The sequence below is a fragment of the Varroa destructor genome, unplaced genomic scaffold, assembly GCF_002443255.2.
Source record: "Varroa destructor unplaced genomic scaffold, Vdes_3.0 BEIS01000003.1, whole genome shotgun sequence".
In the NCBI taxonomy this organism is placed as follows: Eukaryota; Metazoa; Arthropoda; class Arachnida; order Mesostigmata; family Varroidae; genus Varroa; species Varroa destructor.
The window spans coordinates 16,694,340-16,706,700 of NW_019211456.1; the positions used below are offsets into that span (position 1 = coordinate 16,694,340).

The following is a 12,361-nucleotide window of genomic DNA, read 5'->3' on the forward strand; positions in this document are numbered from 1 at the left end:
AGTATTATAGTTGATCGTCCGATAGATCGCGAATATACGTCTCTTGGACCGGAAGCGCTTTTTAAACACGTTTACCTTTTTTGTAATAAGTGATGATATTGAGAAGGCTGGAATAGTAGTTCCATATATTTGACTATACAAGCTGTACCGACAAATAGAACAAATCTAAAGTAAACATCTAATATATAGGACATTCTGGTCTAATAAACAGGCTCTGTTGACGAGCATTAACTATTAACCACAGGTGAACGCATTAGCTGAATTAACGCTGACGTATGGGAATTGTATACAGGTCTCGATGATATGTCACAAACACAAGCACAGGAAATGAAAAAATCAAACGTTGAACTACAAAGAAAATATCTCAAGCACCGTTGCTGTAATTAAATAAAATACATTTTTCACGATCGGTTATGATATATTCGAGGCAAAAACAACTATAAGAAAGGCTACGTAGCACTGCCAACTTTGGCCTACATCGCTTGCCTTTTACTGATTGTAAAACCTGTCTAGTTTATCAATTCTGACCAAGGTCGTGTTCTTTATTTATTTGTAGTAGGACGTCCGTTATATCTAGATTTTTTTTGTTAAACTCACTTTTTTATCTGTTTTATTTTTTTTTACGCCGTAAAGTTTGTAGTCCTAGAGCGGCGTGGAGGGGTAGCCTGTTATGTAGGTTCGTTGTTTGCTTAAATAACAAACAAAGTATTTTTGGGTCTATTGATGTTAATAAAAGCGTGGGCTCGCTAGCACCTGTTCACAAGCCCAGGTCTAGTTATTGTGGGATGTGAGTACAACACATTTTCCCTTTAAGCCAAAAGCATCGTCAGCATAAACGTAAATCTCCTTGTCCTTCTCTACCGGCTGTCGCGCTACAATTTTGCGTAATCGGAAGACCTTTCGGCACACTATCATACACGATGGCAGATGCTAAAAATCAACACCAGTTCATCGTATCAGGTTTTACAGGGTGGACTAGAAACACCCTGTAAATGGCAAACTATTAGACACTGATAGGCATTTTATTAGTAGCAGTCTATTTGCGGTCGTCGACAACCTCCGATTCATACGATATGCATATCTAATAAAAAGATAAATAAAGATAGCAACTTCAACGCAACACGTATCCTTTTTTATGATGATGCCTAAAAATTTCTGAAGGGTTCGCTATGTTTTTTGAGCATTTTGCAAATATCTGCTATCCGGTATTAGGTGTAGCAATATCACTCTTACTACACTATGTTACTGCGTATTAACTGGAACCGGTCTCTAAGATGCCCAGCGGCACAAGCTGTCACTCTAAGACTTTTCACATGACCCAATTGGTGTGTAGTTTTCGCCATTTTTTAACTTCAGTGGCTGAAACCGTCCACTACTATTCGTGTCGATTTATCCTACAAGACAGACTAGCACAGGGTATGCTGTCGACACAAACATATCATACATACGCTCCTGTGGAACATTTCTATTTCAAGCGACAGAATTCAATACTCGTCGTTATATGTAAATACAAAAAATATGTATTCTTCAACAGTCCTGCGGGTCTGAGTAAATGTAGTATAGAATTTAGTATCACATGGCCCACTTCGAACAGGTCATCAGTCCAGTCTAAATTACCCAACAAAATATATTCCTTTATATAGTCTGCTTAAATAGGTATAAGTAGTGAAATACTACCAAAAAAAGCTTCGATTCCCATTTTGACCATGCTAAATGAAACCATTTGGAAACAAAGATCTTGGTACCTTGGGAAGCGCTTATCAAACAACTAAAAAACTTGAGCCTTCCACCAAGTCTATTCTTAATCTTGTTTCGAGCGTTTTTCGTCTACTGATTACTTCAAATGATGTAAGACAACTGAGCCTAATGGGTCTAGAGTGTTCTGTCAGATCTCTTGCTCAAGAATGGTCATTTCACGACAACTATTCGATTTCAATATAGCGGAACTCCTTTAGCTGATTTGCTCTGCGCTATCCGGATTGTTGCATTTGTTGATAACCGTACGTGTTTCATAAATATACGGGATTGCTGCATACGAAGTAGGGCAAATAGTTGGTGGAAGGCACGTCTTCTGTCCGAACGATTATCTGGACGCGACTCAACCGTATCATTGTTTGTATTTTTAGATCTCGGATTTGCCAGTGGCACGACGGCCGGGCAATCGTACCTGGCTGGCACAGAAAGTGCAAAACAGGCAGGGATTACGCAGTTGAAAAGTGACTCGAGTTTTTTTTTTACAGATATTGATAAACATGGCTCCCAGTGTTATCCGTCATCAGTCCACTCCTTCAGATTGGGTGTGAATGATTAGTTTCACTATTTGTTTAAATAAAGGTCGTGAATAACCTGATTCCTATCGTTATTAAATTTTTTCGACTGATCTCTCAACAGATAACTCCCAGGCGTTTTATGTTGCGTCTCCTCCGCTGGATGTTCCTCACATGAGCATCACGCAGGTATCGCTTGATCGTGTGGTTGCAAGCCCGCGTACGCATTTGGCGGAATGCTTGTAACAAAAAACCCCACAAGGAAAGGAAATGTTTACCTGCTTATCTTTGAAAAAGCCAGTTTACAGTTATCGTTACTGTTGTAGAGCAAATATCACCTCGAGTGTCGAGCGCGAATGTTGGGCGCCATTGGCAAGCGAGCTTGCTAGCGGATTTGGTACTTCCTTCCCCGTAGCTGAGATCATGCTGCGTAATAAATGATCGACACACACTAGGGGGTAAACACCGCTGCCGTATGTCACACTTCAATTCAATACATCTTCGGTGGCATATTGCCACGAGGAAAAACCGGTCTGCTTGATTGCCTTTCCTTATTGGCGGGCACTCAAATACTAAGCCATTGGTAGGAGCTATTTTGTTTGCTTTGTCGTGTCGACACACACACACATATATATATATAATTGTTTAGATTTATTCATCTCAAAAACGATGTAATGCTTTTCCCATATGAATCTGTGTGCTTTTTAACGCGCTTAGACCATACGATGCACACTTGCGTGATACTACAACAGTGATATCAGCAATCCAGATCTTACAGTTATTTGTGAATTTATTAGTTCTAATTGGTCGTTTATATTGCGATTGTCTCGTACTCGTATGTCGACAGTCATTGCAAACTTTTTGATGGTGGATTTATAAGGTTAGAGTGAAAATCTTTGATAAACAGTACCGTTTCTTCTCCAGTAATTTACTGCGAGTCTTCTTTTGTGTAATCTTTCCGCGTCGTGTTCAGTGTTTTCTCTATCAACCCTCTGAACACATCTGGACAATTATATGGGCTGAAATCTACAACAGATTGCAAACTCTTAAGTCGATTATGAAACCTTGCGATCTTCTACCGCTGCTGTTAACTGTTTGTTGAGCAGTTTAGGGCATGTTTCGTACTAGTGCTTAAGTTTGAGAGTATAATAGTCTTTCCAGGCTGTCATATAATTTATTAGAATCGGACTCTTGGATTATATAGTGTATCGGGGGGTACTACCGCGAATACTTATGGTAACTCTCTATAGGATTTCCAGGGGTTAGCAAACACAGACGAGTTGCTTTCAGTCAGTCCGGTCAAGGGAAGTTTCGCCCCCTGAGTTCAATCTATCTGAAAGATTTCACAAGTTCACGTGATGTTCGTTTGCCTACCTAAACAATTCAAAGATAGTTCTCTAAATATGTTCTGGAGGCACATTTTTACCTCATGTGGCTGCGTCCGTTTGAGGCGGGAAATTAAAGTTGAGTTTAAAGGGTTTGCTTCTTTCTGCGAATGGGAAAGTCTTGAGATCAGTTATTTACCGTTGATCATAACTTGTTACTGATTTAACCTGCGAAGCTTCCAAGCTTGAATCCTACCCCAATTAAGAAGGAATATAGGACTACTGCAGTCGGGTAGCTCCAACTGATCATCGATCGATTTTCAATCGTCATCAGGTTTAGTTTTTGAGAAATTACGCTTGGGGAAATGAGATTCAATCGATCTCTAAAAGAGGTGACTATCTTAATAGAAACTTGTTTTTTAACGATTGTTGCCAAGCTGAAGTATCACAGCGGAATGTGTGACGTACGTTGCAAAATAGTCTGATAGTGTTTTTGTTGAGCGGCGGATTCGTCTAGCTTTAGGAACGGGTAACCTCATATACGCAATGTCACCTGGCGCCACTGTTGAGCGTGGCTTCAATTTATAGATATACGCAGTTTTCCTAGGTTCTCTGATCGTCGATCGACATCTTATCCACTCTTGCCGTTATTATTATCATCAGCATTATTATTTTCTTTTAAAAACGAAGCCCTTGAGAAGAAGTAGTTAGTTTTGATTGTTTTTTTTATTTTTACAATAATGCGCAGCTCAAAAAAGACAGTTGCTCTTCTTAATGGATTTGATCAGCCCGAACGTTAGGAAGCAGTTGCTGCCTCCACCAAGCGTCTTTAGCAGCATCTGAGTTCCTTTAAATGCATTGATGACGTTCATCCTAACGTACCACTGATCGTGAACTGACACACAATCGTGGCTCGTATCAGGAATGCTCTCTCAATTGTCTATTGGTGACAGAAAGCTAAGGGAAATACATATTTGGCCTAGACTGCATTATTCTAGTAGCTGCAAATCATCCAACGTAATACGCGCGCGTTTCTGATCGTTTGACTTGTTATCTCCGACCACGTCGGTATTGGTGCGCACAAAGAAGGCCGGCTGTTGGTTTTTGACGAAGCGTAAAAATGCGATTACCATCAGCCGACGCTACCAACGTTGATGAAAACTTCGCTATGTTGAATTCCCCTTCCAGAGTCTAGACCCAGTTCGGCCATGGGGCCGATGTGTCTGACTTAAGGTAGCGTCGACACACAAGAGAAAACACAAGCCAGCTGGCCCCGCCCCATCAAGCGATAAAGGCTGCCTATCGTGTCATTGCACTAAGACGTATCATAGAAACTGGAAACCATTGGGTGCTTGCTATAAACTTTTGTAGCGCGCGCTACTTTAAAAACACACTTCGACATATCCACACTTTTATATACAGACGGAGAAAAACGGACGGTGTTTCGGCTACAACGTCATAGTCATAATAAACAACAAACCCAGAAAACGGTCAAACTGCAGCAAAACTGTCGGCCGCTCCAGCAGCAGCGTCCATTGTGTTCTGGACTCTGTGTCCTGCATCTGTCTTCGACTGGCTATACCATGTACACTAGCTCAAAATATTTATCATTATTACTATTTGATGATATATGTAAATTGGAACTGGAGCCGAAGCTACTTTCAACGCCAGCGGCCGTACCAAGAGCGTCAAGTGTAACTCCAACTGCGCATAAGCAATCAACGGTATGCTCATATATGAGCACGCGTGGTTTACAGAAAACGCGCAGAGAACAAAATAGTACCAGGTCAATGATCTGTTTTTGTGCATCGCAAGCCCATAGGTTGGCCCAGTCCAAGCGAATGTTATTGGAGTTTCAAAAAGGGCAAGTAGTGTGCCCTATCTGAGGGGCTGAACCTCGCCTGACCTAAAATATAAAACATCGCAATTGAAATCCTTGTTGACGTTGAACTTAAATGTTTATCTTTTAATTTACTATATCACTTTCAGTAGTTGTTTTACTGAGCAGTCGATAAGTCGATTTACTAAGCGGTACATAATTGTTGTGGTGTATTAATATATCGTACACATCCTATTTTATCAACTGTACAATCTTCGCTTTATTTATTACATAATCTTGCAAACAAAAAGTAAAACACAGATAATCGGCTCTTCCTATTACAATCGTCGTAGGCATTATGCCTATCTAATCATTTAAACAACATGCGCCTATGACAAAATGCGCATATATGTACAAATAACACTGACAGTCTTATGAAAATTTTCAGTTACTCTGAAGAGTGGTGTTTTTCTACAACTAGGACAGGTAGCACAGTAACGGTAAACAGCAGACTTTTCTAAGAGCTTGCCAGTTACTTGCTTTTGTATAATAACACGTTCTTTTTCATCTTAACGCTACCGTTGCCGTTTTCAATTTTTTCACAAATAAACAAGTGGTCTTTAATTTGTGGGTAATGGCTGCTAACATTTGTAGGGAAATCAAACGGACGTTAATATAATATCATGCTGTGCTCTATCGCACTAGGTTATCATTTTTTTTGATCCGAAAGCTCCGATTCATGTATTTTTTTTTATCAAATCTCAATGAATTGATTGAATGATTGAAAAAAGATAGCCAACATCGAGCCCGATAATTCGGGATGGTTTATTCACTTAAAATAGACCTTTAATATCAGTCGTCAATCGCTTGTCTACTCAGTAGTGAGAGGAACTGCTGTTATCTGTCCGTTTGTAGATGTCGCACATATGCCCGTTTCGTATTTGTTGCCACAGTGGTATACGATAAGGAACTGCAAAGAAGAACGCCAATTGAAATACAGTCGTTTGTCCTATACAGTGTAATAAATGACGAACAATATTCATTTAAGAAATACTACAGTCAATAGATCGCACCTACTCCACTGGTGCCTCATATTTACGACGTAAGCCGCTCTGGCTCCCGATACCGCTGACTCTGACACATTGGCTTCCGATTATCAACTGGAAAACGTGGCTAACAGCTAAGCTACGGATCCGTGCATTTCGAAATAGAAATGCCACAAAGTGCGGTACTGCTATTGCCATTGTCGGCTCTGCTTGTCCTGCATACAAATCCAATATCGGAAAGCAATTGAAAGAAGATGCCACATGACGAAACGAAGGGAAAGATACAGAAGGCAACAAGATGGAACGAAACCACGACCAATAAATGTGGTTATGTCTGTGCATTTGGGTATCGTTGGCGTCGACAGAAAACGCTAACGATAGAAAGAACGTAAGAAAAAGAGAAAGGCAAAAACCGTGCGACAATTAAGCAACGCGTACCTTCCTATTTCATCCGGTACTGGTCGTTCTATTGGATAATGTATAACAGAAAATTGTTCAGCGCAATCATTTTGTGAACGTACACATTTTTAGTCTTGAGTAAGGTTAACGCTGAGCCAGCTAAACATAATCGATGCATCGCAATAGGAAAAAGAGGAAACTAACTATTATAATCACTCGTTCATTTTAGTAGAGGAACAACTAAAATGCTGCGGCCTCTCCGGACGTTGAAAGGGCAAGTCGTTTTCTTGCCGTCGGTACGGACAAATTTACACATGGAGACCTATCTCATCAACGGGAGTTTATCTCTCGAGTCGGACGCACCTATACCCCAAGCCGGTAGATAATACGCACAGGTACTTGTTTTGGGTATTTTAGATATTCAAACCGTAATTTTAAAATATAAAAATTAGGTAGTCGATTTTTCCATTTTCGTATTACGTTCTTTGTTGAAGTTAGCTATGGTATAATAACCTAGTAAAATAGAAGGAGGTAAGGGTTGTTGATTTTTCGAAAAACCAACAATGCATTTTCATTGTTGATCGTACACAGGCGTATGTACACACATACACGGACGTACATACATGCACACGCATGCACATCGTTACAATATTGGCTTCGATGTAGACTCATCGCCCAGTGTTTGATATAAATTGGAAGCTGTTTCTTTTTTTTCATTATCCGTATAATACATAACGAGACTTTCGCGTTCTGCAAACGCTGCTATCGACTCTTTCGTATTTAATCTAGTCATCGCTGAGTGTTTGGCAAAGCCTTTTGCTAAAATCATAACACCTCGTGCATGTTAACTTTGTCGTTTGCTTTACTGACCACGACGATTTGCGGATGCAGATGCTGGTGCCAGGACCGTCTACAGGGATTGTACAGTTTGACGCGCATCTGATGCGAGTAAAATCTGATAATAGTACTTATATAGTAAATACTATTCATGGGCATCCGAAGTTTCCGTTCGTCGGTAGCGTCAGCGTCACGGTCACCAGCCGAGAAATCGAACATATCGTAGATAGCAGCAGATCCAAACAACAGCCACCTCACTCCTCAGCCAAACTGGCTAAGTTGTTTCGTCAAAGGCGGGCGTCATGCGCTACTCAGAGAAAGAAATAAAAAAAAAAATCCAGCAAAGTCATGACTTGCTGCATCACTTTCTGCTGTTAATAATGACAGCGATAGCCGTATTGCTGTTGTCTCTTTGAAATCACAGTGAGTCTGTCTTCAAAAAAAAGAGATTCTCTTGTCCATGTTATTGGCGATGCGATGCCAGCGTCGGCAGTGTGCCTGTAAACGATGGTTGTCCTGATCATAGCATCAGCGACAACGACAAATAACCGTACTTTAACATCTTTTTTGACTATCAAATGCAAAACCATCTGTAAAGCATTTTCTCCTGGTTTAGAACGCAAATCTTTAGATGGCCAAGGAAAGGAACCTCAATGATGATCTTCAATTTAAGACAAGAAAAATCTAGCTCCGACCATATTCCAACGAGTTCCTCACTGATATGCCGATGCGGCTCTCGAGTATGTACATCGATAGTAGTTAGTCACATGTGATCCACAAAAAGCTGAAATGCGTTGTATACGATAGTGACTCTTGCTAGATGAGTGTATCCGTGCCAGCATTCACAGACGGTTCGGGAATTGCCGTTCAGGCAGCGTCCACAACTCTTTGCGCCCTCTTTTCGTCTGCTTGAGTAGGTCCCTTTTCTTTTTTGTTTGGAAATAACAATGCTCGACGTTGTTACAGAAGCCATAGAGAGATGACGGGTGAATGAGGCCGACGAAAAGGAAAAAGATCATCATCATCACCAATATCGTCCCGCTCTGCGGCCCCACGCTGTTGATGCTGATCCCGTAAATGTTCACCACACTCAGTTACGGTTATGGTGCGTTCTAGGCGAACGAAAACGATAAATAAATCGATCTATGGTCATCTACTTCGCTAGCAGAACGACAGAACAGAGTCATATACGTATGCTTATCGTCACAAATTGCGAAGCTAGTGCTTCGATACTACCTTCTCGATACGCTATGTGGAACCACTTTGAACGTGTTTAAGTTTGACGAGATCGAATAAGTGTAGACCTTATTTCGTCGAAACAGTCATGAGCGAGGCATCGAACATTATCGTTTCAATGTTACTCGTATTAGGTTAATAGCGAAAAGTTTACGTGTCTCCAGCTCCACCACGGTGTAAATAAATGTTTGCTCGGCCAGCGGAAAATGGCAGATATTCGTGTGGTATGAAAGCCTTTACGTATAAAGTATCTATAATTCGAAGTCTAAAAAATCCCGAAAACATGTACAACTGCACCTCATCTTCGGTATAGGTTTGTGGGGGATTTCCGGCTTCTATTTAGTCTTTTATCTTCAAGTCGTCTCTAAGTATGTCCAAAGTCAATTGAACACTCTACATTATAGAGTGGATCAGCAAAAAAGGATACGAATAGGTAAAGGCACTTTTAGAACCTACAGCGGTGAGCTCTAGCGGTGAGCGGTGAGGGTCGTCGTCCCCACTCATCGAACTCGATTTGGCTACGCTATCGACCCATTTGAAACAGGTGCAAATTGCGCCATCGTTCACCGATCAGTCGGTTAGCGTGTTGGTTACGTGCATCCGGAACGTATGTATGATCCGATTCCTCGGCATGTTGACATACATTTCAATTGTTCCGTGAAGTTAAAGATTCAATGGACTTTAACATGTATCTTGATCCGGGTATTATTGCCTTGTAACAAGGCTGGTATATAGATAAATCGTGGCTTTTCAATCGTTCGGGGTTAAGGAACAGGAAACACCATTTAGTTTTATCACAATAGTAGAAGATAATGCGAGCTACGCCCTGCTTAATCCAGCTTTAATCTACACATCGTTTACATATTGAATAGAAGAGTCTTCGTTTAAGGTATTTAAATTTCGTATTACTGGAAGTCACTTCATATAAACAGTATTTTTCGAATCCTGAAAGTGTTCTTTATTTAATAATGCTTACTAATTTAAATAGGTTATCAATGCGCGTTTGCTAATGCTGAACTCTGAATTGCTTTCATGATATCTATATAAATTTCAAGCAGGTCACGTGATGAGCCGTTAACGCCTACGGCACGTATTAAAGAAATGCTATTTTTGGCATTCAGGGCCCGTCGCCGCCCTCGTAGTGAGGCGCGAGTATAATATTTTCAGATCCAGTTGACAGCAGCGGACTGCTCTGTTTTTGGGTGGAGCTCTGATATCTCATCCGAGAGAGGTTCTGAGAGCACTCAGCCATTTTCTCCGACTTAATTAAAAAGTCAGACATTTCATCTGGGAGAGAACTATTTGATTTTAGTGTTATTATAAACAAAGTACAGAATTATATAAGTACTGGCCGGAAATGAGTGGAAACGTGATGATTTACATAGCCAGGTTGCCTTGTTTGTAATGGTTAACAGCCGTTAACGCTATGTGGTGCCAAAGATAAACATTTCTGGAGGCAAAAATATATACGCCGTACATCGCTCTATTGTAGAAACGAATTCGAGTCGTCGTACGTTGGATTACAGATAAAATTACGTCGCAATATTGTACCAAACAAAAAAAGAACAAAACTAAGCGTAGTAGGTTCATCATAAAGATAAACATAACAGGCCGCTAGACATAATTGTGAATAATAAGCATATAAAATCAAAGGCAGGAATCATTCTAGGACATTGCAATCCGGCAATTCTTCATTAGTAAGAAGAAAATAGTTAAGTGACAACATCAAGCTCAATTTCACTACATTTGCTTAATAAAAGACCCTCTGAAGTTAACAAACGGCATTAAAAACACCTTTTAGGGCTTTCCAGAAAGTGACGTCTATCGAGGTTACCCAAAAACCTCGTGCACGGAGTGCTAACGCCAACAGGAAGTTTACTTGCCGTTCAACGAATGGGCATTCCTCTACTAGGTAGATCGTAGACAGAAGCGTATCATATGCACAGAATCAGGAGCGCAAGACATCGTATAGGGTTAATTGTGCATTTTCCATACGTCAACGTTTCACAGATAAAAGAGGTTAAATAAGCCGCTTGAAGACTGTAGAGCTATTTGACTCATTTCCCAATGGTATCAAATCGACCACAAAATAATGACACTATTCCGTGACCAAACCTTGCTAAAAAATTTCAAGAAAGTACAACTAAATTTGACCTTATATATATATCTGTGGAATCGTAAGCGACTGGTCGCCGATCGTTACTTTGGATAAAAGTCCATCAATTCAAATATTTTAAGGCCAACGTAATAAAAGTCGATTGGTGGGCAACTTTAAGTTTCAATTTTTAATTTTAATGTTCAGCAGTATATATATATATATATATATATATTTCTAGTTACGTGTTGTTCTAAACAAACGCACGACGTTCGTCTATTACTTGGTAGCAGTACGTCGACCTATATAGTGCTTGACGAACGACGATAAAGTATAGCTACGTCTTGGTAGCCATTAAACTCTGAGATTAGATGATATTTGCGAAGTGACGGCGATTTGTGACAGTTATGTGGATCTGGCCACATTTTTGATGCGTGGAGAGACTACTGACTGATGAGCTTTTTCTGCAGAAACACCATTATACATAAATGCATGTTTCATCTGTTGAATTTAGCCTGTGACTACCAAATTCGTTCGGGCATACGAGCACGTGAAACGAAGTCCACAACGCCGCAAAGCGTCGTGAAGAATCCTTGTAATATTGATCCTGTATTTGAATCGAATACTGAACGTCACAGGCAGTAAATGCTTGACCTGATACTGTCCAGGACCGTTCTACTGTAATACGAGCTTCTTTGCTGTTCGCCATGATGCTTCTTGGTATCCTTAATTCAGTAGGATCATTTATATCCTGTATGCGTCTACGTACGATTTTTGTGTGTTCATGAATCATCATACCTCGAGTTATCTATCCGCACACATTTGCGTCTCCATTCATATACGATTAAAGCGTCGATTTAAAGTGGGATTATATTTATATGACATTATATGATGTCGTCGCATTGGCTAATCGCTCTAGCATCGAACAAAACTTACTTTTTGTTCAGTATCATAATCCAATAATTTTTTCAATACCGTGCACTGACATTAACAAAATAGAAGGAAGATATACTTCTAAGAGGTTAGCTCTTCGGTGCTCCGAAACCGATATCTGCACCGGCAGCACCATCGAAATAAGATGATAGACAAACGCTTTAGAGGAATGCGTTTAATCTTCTATACCTTTTTTCTGTTCTTCTTTAGGTAAATCGCACAAGTTGTCATGCTCGCAAAAATGCTCAAATCACATTTCATCGATTACCCAACCTAGATACTCTAGATATTTTCCAGCATTAATTTATGTAGCTGCTCCATTGATTCAATTATGAAAATGTATTTTTGCATTTATGATCGCAATCATTAAATATGGCAAACCTGCATCAGTTGTTATGATTTCG

General features: G+C 40.2%; 1 long non-coding RNA gene across 1 annotated transcript; it reads right to left on the minus strand.

Moving 5' to 3' along the window:
- Window positions 1-5,666: 5,666 nt before the first annotated feature.
- Window positions 5,667-6,916, minus strand: LOC147756590 (uncharacterized). Its single transcript, XR_015322868.1, has 2 exons — window positions 6,485-6,916; window positions 5,667-6,381 (listed from the first exon to the last, which is right to left on the minus strand). It is a non-coding gene; the product is annotated as an uncharacterized LOC147756590 (long non-coding RNA).
- Between the last annotated feature and the right edge of the window lie 5,445 nt (window positions 6,917-12,361).